At 34.3% G+C, this 6,368-nt stretch overlaps 1 long non-coding RNA gene across 2 annotated transcripts; it reads left to right on the forward strand.

Moving 5' to 3' along the window:
- Positions 1-1,655: 1,655 nt before the first annotated feature.
- Positions 1,656-5,976, forward strand: LOC144711104 (uncharacterized). Of its 2 annotated transcripts, XR_013583465.1 has the most exons (5): positions 1,656-2,597; positions 2,907-2,982; positions 4,083-4,219; positions 4,830-4,851; positions 5,431-5,976. It is a non-coding gene; the product is annotated as an uncharacterized LOC144711104 (long non-coding RNA). The 2 variants fall into 2 exon arrangements; XR_013583464.1 differs by having other exon boundaries at positions 4,083-4,851.
- Positions 5,977-6,368: the final 392 nt, after the last annotated feature.

Genomic DNA, 6,368 nt, shown 5'->3' on the forward strand with positions numbered 1-6,368 from the left:
CATGTTGCGGCCCATGCGAAGCCAGACGTGGACCAATCCCATGTGACTTAAACTCGCTGCGTGGGATGCAGCAAGTTAAGCCCATGCGAAGCCAAATGTTTACCAATCAGCAGCCCAGATCGCATGCTGACCGGGATGTGTTGTCCGTGCAAAACATACGTATGCGGCGTTGTGCGTATGAGGAATGAAGCATGCGCGGCACCAAGTGGACCAATCGTGGCGCTCCATTCAGCCGATGTACAAAGCAAAAAGAACGGGAGTTAGTAACAGAATCGGAAGAATGAGTTGATAAATTGGGGAAAATGAAAAATTAGAAGGGATTCTTGATCTTGAAGCAAGAGGAGAAGTTGCCTAGCCCCCTCTCTGACTCAAGAACAGCTTGGAGCGCATTCGGAACTCGATTTCGAAAGCAATTCTGATAATCCAGCGTCACATTCTTCCCCCAAATTGAAGTATAAATTCATGGGAAAGTGGGTTGTTCGTTGCGCAAAATCTGTTCAAATCAACTCACAGATCGTTTCTGAACAGCTTGGAGTGCTCTAGCAATTCTGACGATTCAGCTCAGCATTCTTCCCCCAAATTGAAGCATAAATTTGTGGGAAATTGGGTTGTTTGTTGCGTGGAATCTGTTCAAATCGATTCACAAATCGTTTCTGGTACTTCTAGGCTCATTTTGAATTCAGGTTACACTTTATTTCGTGCTCAATTTCATCAATTTTGCAATTCCGTTTAGTTTAAGATTTCGCTTAAATTCTGCTTTCCATTGTTTTAATCTGCGCATTTTAGTTTTTTTCCAATACTTTAATTTCTATTAACTAAGGGAAATAAGGTCGAGTCGAATTGAATTTTATCCCCAAGCAATTTAGTTTCTAAACCCCTTAATTAGGAAGGCATCATCGAGTGCTGCTAACTGAATGTAAGTTTACTATATCTCGAATTAAGCTGATAAACAATTTAGTACTCATTGGTTTATCTTAAGTCTGGATTTGATTTGGATAAACGATAATCGGATAGTAACTTCTGATCCAGATGAATAGGCGATCATTTTAGAATCCAATTTGAATAGTAGTTAATGATAATTTTGTTTCTTTTTTGTAAATCAATTAGGACTTGATCGATTTGCTAAACATATTTTAATTCACTAAACAACTTAAAAACATAATGCAAATGAATTTATGTTTTTTTTTAAATCAAATAGGGTATTAATATCAATGATAGAATTCTAGTCTAAACTTCCTTACCAAAACACAGTGAGAAGTAACAATTGGAGTACGAACATCTAGGGTCTATTTGGCACATAATTGATCCAAGATTAGGGAATTACTGAGCAAATACTATCAATATTTGCTAAGTAATCATTAATGTGACTGTCATTCATTGGTAAGAATATTAAAGGGGAAAGTCATCTTGAGTCTCTGTTGACCTTGATGACTTGAATTTAAAGAATAGAAGGATAGTTACAAGTACAAGCTTCTTATATTACTTGAGTAAAAAAAAATTATATCAGTTGAGTTTAGAGTTTTAAACCCTAGGTCAATAAAAATTTAAATTTACTATTGCCTCCCTAGGTTCAACCCCTTACTTGAGCACTAAGGGATAAATAGGTTTTATTGAGTAAGTTCAAAAACCCTTAAATAACGACATTAAACACAATTTTTGAGCTTATCACCCCTCTTCCCCTTGTTCCCCTTCTTCTTCCTCAAATTCTCTCTTTCTTCTTCTTTTTCCGATTCTCCTTCCTCTTCCTATTCTTCTTCTTCTTTCTCAAACGCTCTCTTTCTTCTTCTTTTCCAATTCTCCTTCCTTCTTATTCTTCTTCTTCTTCCTCTAATTCTCTCTTCTTGTTCTTCTTATTCTTCTTCTTCTTCCTCCAATTCTCTCTTCTTCATCTTTTTTTGCGATTCTTCTTTTTTCCCCCTTCTTCCCGCGCTTCATCTTTTTCCCCTTTCCCCCTCTTCCCCTTCTTCTTCCTCAAATTTTCTCTTCTTCTTCTTTTTCCAATTCTTCCTCTAATTTTCTCTTATTATTATTATTATTCTAATTAGTCTTCATCCTCCTATTCATCTTCTTCCTCTAATGCTCTCTTCTCCTTCTTCTTCTTCAACTAATTCTCTCTTCTGCTTCTTCTTATTCTTATTCTTATTCTTCTTCTTCGTCTTCTTCCCCCTCTTCCCCCTCTTTCCCTTCTTCCCCCTCTTCATCTTCTCCCCCTCTTCCCCCTCTTCCCCTTCCTCTCCCTCAAATTCTCTCTTCTTCTTCTTCTTCTTCCAATTCTTCTTCCTCTTCCTATTCTTATTCTTCCTCTAATTCTCGTTTCTAGTAAAATGTCTCTTGTGGCATGACAGAGGATAGGCTTATGTCTCAGTTGGTTCATGTCATTTCGCGGCTTCAACTACCTTGCCATATTGAATTCCGTTTCATTATGGAGTTCTTGTGCAGTTCTCATTGTTTTTCTTTTTGCGTTTATTTGGAGGATTTTGACGCTGCGGAGATTGGAACGCCGTCAAGGTGTCACAGGGTGAATTTTTCTTCCTCGTGTCAATCCGCATGGGAAAAGTCGACAAGCGTGGGACACTTCTTTTTCCAACGGCAACAAAGTAATTTCTCTGATGCCTCCATGCATGATTTCTGTTAATTGATTTTACATACCTACTTGATGCCATACTTCGTCTTTTTCTTCTTCGCTCCTCCTCTTTCTTCTTCTCTTCTCTTCTTTCTTTTTCTTATTCTCCACTCCTCTTTGTTCCTCTTCTCTTCTCATCTTTTTCCTCTTCTCATCTTCTTTTTCCTTTCATTCTTCTCTTCTCATGTTTTATCATGTTGAGATACACATCCCTTACATCGCTGCTCATATAATGCATATTTTTAACAAGCATCGTGTTTTATTGTTGTCTTTCACTAAGTAGGTGATGACCAGGTAAGTACAAACCGTTGATGGAGGCATGAGGAAAATAAATTCTACGATGAAGGGTGTATTTTGAGGTGAACGATTACAGAAGAAGCTTCTTTTGTTGCAAAATTATTGTGTTAAACTTCATACCATTACATGTACTGAAAGAATAGAAAATTTCTAAAATTTAGAAACATACATAGTGTGCATAATATAACACAAACTTCACATAGCTTAAAGTTTGTGCATCATCAAATATTTATACGTAAATCATTCTTTCAAGTGATTTCGGGTTTTATTTAATTTGTTCTGTTAATGTATGACTTTTATGGAATTGAATATTTTTATGAATATTTCAGCTAGTGAAAAACAGTCTTGTAACCTCTATAAATGTATCTTAGTTTCAGTTTAATTTAAGATATGAGATACTCAATATATTGTGTTTGACTCAACTAATAAGCACATTTCCATCCATTAAAGGAGCTTAAAGTATGGTCTGCATCATATATTTATATGTTAATCATTATTCCAAGTGAATTCGGGTTTCATTTAATTTGTTTTGCTAATGTATGACTTTTATGGAATTCAATAATTTTTATGAATTTCACAACTAGTGAATAACAGTCTTGAAACCTCTACAATTACATCTTAGTTTCAGTTTAAATTAAGATATGAGATACTCAATCTCTATATCATAATGTGTTTCATTCCACTAATTAGCACATTTTCAACTATTTAAAGAGCTTAAAATGGTGTGTCATCAAATATTTTTATGTAAATCGTTATTCCAAGTGATTTCGGGTTTTATTTAATTTGTTTTGTCAATGTATGACTTTTATGGAATGTATTGGGGGGGCAAGACTTTCTGTAATTAAAATGTAATTGCAGTTCTCAAAATTAAATTCAGGTCAATATATTGTGGGGATGAAATACCGAATTTTCAAGATTTTTCTAAAAATTTCTTGATTTTTTTGGAAATTTATTTGTGGATAAGATGCCATCTTCACTATAAACATGGTACACTTATAATAAAAATAGGATTTTAGATTAATTTCTAAATTCAAGAAAAATTGTTTCACTATTCCTTACAAATGTTCCCCTAAAAAACAACTCTCTGTTACACGTTGCAAAAGTAAAAATCCAAATAAATTATGTACACCGGCTTAATGGATTAATTTTGATTTTCCTGTAGTTTTTATGGTGAAACTTGGAGAATACATAAGCAGTGGGGCATTTCTCCAATAATTTTAGGGGCCGCATCCATTTGACTGCAACTTAAAACAAGGCTTATGTGAAAAATGGCTGGACAACATATGTACTTTTCAAAAGGTTAGAATTCCTCCATATGGGATTACTGGGGTTCGGAAAAAAATATCCGGATATCAGATGTCAATATTTGGATACCGGTTTCGATATCCAAATATTGAAATCAGATATCTGATATCCGATATATGTCTCGTCCTTACTCATCCAATATCCATCTTTGATATCTGTCTACACCGCAAAGGACGGATATCATCTGATATCTGATATCCGATATCAGACACCGTCTTGTTTTTTTTCGGGGATATTGGATATCGGTTGTCCGATACAGGATATCGGATGAACATCAATTGGACAATCCCTAGTGCAGATCAACCTCCCCGCCTCTCTTTTGAACCTCTCTAAGAACTAGAGACACCAACGAACAATTCGTGGACCTTCAAAACTTCACTTTTTTTCAATTTGCCTCTCTAGAGGGAAGTATGATAACTTGCAAATTAACATAAATAATTGATGAATTTTACACTATATTTATGTGTTTTAGTGACCATATTTGCATGTTATCATATTTAAATGAAGATAAATGACTTACACTTTGATTTTAATATTATTTCTAATTTTTATCATTTTTTATAAGATATTTAACCTCATTTCATTGAAGAAATATTTTTTACAGGGCCTTAAATGCTTTGCTAAAGGTTGGTAAGGGATTTCCAATTTTGTTAGAATCTTTCCCATATTTTTATATAATTTTCTGACCATTCTATAGCGAAGAAATGATTTTTTTCTTATTTAAATAATACATATGCTATTTATTTGGCATTTTTATAAATATTATATATATATATATATATATATATATATATATATATATATATATATATATATATCAAGAAGCATCCACGTCATTTGCCCCAAATTCGGGCAAATACGTGGATGCGTTATATATATATATTAATAAGAAGTGCATAATGAGAAAATTATTACGTGTAAAAGACAAAAAGTTGGCGTGGTCGGCGAGAAAGGTATGTTTTCATGTTTTCTAATAAATACCGCGTTGGTTAGCCTCGTGCATTTAACCACACGCGTGCTTTATATGATGATTCTTTGTACGTGAATCGGTAGCCACGTGCATTTAATGCACGCGCTAACCGACACACGTGACTCAAGGTGCATGTGGCGTCGATTCGCCGTGTGCATTAAATGCACGCGGAAAAATTGATCATGCATGTGTCAAATATTGCGGCTCATTTTGTCATTTTCTGCTTATTTTACAGAAAAAAAACGAAGGGTGACGTGGCATTTTTTGGGCCATTTAAATAGGACATAATCCTCCAATGATTGCGCCCCACAAACGCAGACAACTACGTGTCAGAACACGATCTGAGAAGGGGGAAAACGAGGAAAATTATGGCAACGAATCAGAAAGCGCCATTTCCAAGCTTCTTGGAGGAGAGATAAATTAATCCAACGGCTAGGATTAATCCTCAATAAATCAATGATATTTTGAGATCTAGACGTCCAATTGGGCTGAAATTTTGAGGGCATGTTTGTCTTTTCTCCCTCTACAATCCAGGAGGTTGGATTTTTAAATAGAGGTCTGGAAAGGGTAAAATTTACTTTTTGAAGCTCTCCCAAATGATTTGGCCAGGAAGGACACAACAGTTGCTTTGGAAGTCGACAGATCTTGATCCTGCATTCAAAGTTGTAAGTTTGTGATTTGTATTTTAAACTTCTTCTTGAATGATTCTAAAACGTCAAGGCATGGGCGAAATGTACATGCCCTAGAAGTTGCTTTGAATGAAATTAGCATTGCATTTTGAGTCAGATTCAAGATCTGATTGATGATCTTTAGTTTTAAATAGATTTGGAACAATTCTGCTATTTTAGATTTTTAATTTGGGGTCGGATTTAACATTTTCCCCAAATTCTTAACTTTCTCTCTCTAGGTTAATTCCTCTAGTTTCTCTCTATAGATTTCAAATTTTATTGTTTGGAAATTTAACTCAATATATAAAAACCCTAAATATAAAATTTCATCCATAAATTCGTCCATTTTGAACTCCAATTTCAAAATCCCTTTCTTGATTATTAAATTCCCAATTTTAATTCATAAAAATTGTCTTAAATATTTATAATAATTGGGAAATTAATAATCCAAATTAATTTGATCTTATAATTGAAATAAGTATATCTTTAGCTTTTTGACCGAAAT

This window comes from Wolffia australiana, chromosome 13 (genome assembly GCF_029677425.1).
Source record: "Wolffia australiana isolate 7733 chromosome 13, ASM2967742v1".
In the NCBI taxonomy this organism is placed as follows: Eukaryota; Viridiplantae; Streptophyta; class Magnoliopsida; order Alismatales; family Araceae; genus Wolffia; species Wolffia australiana.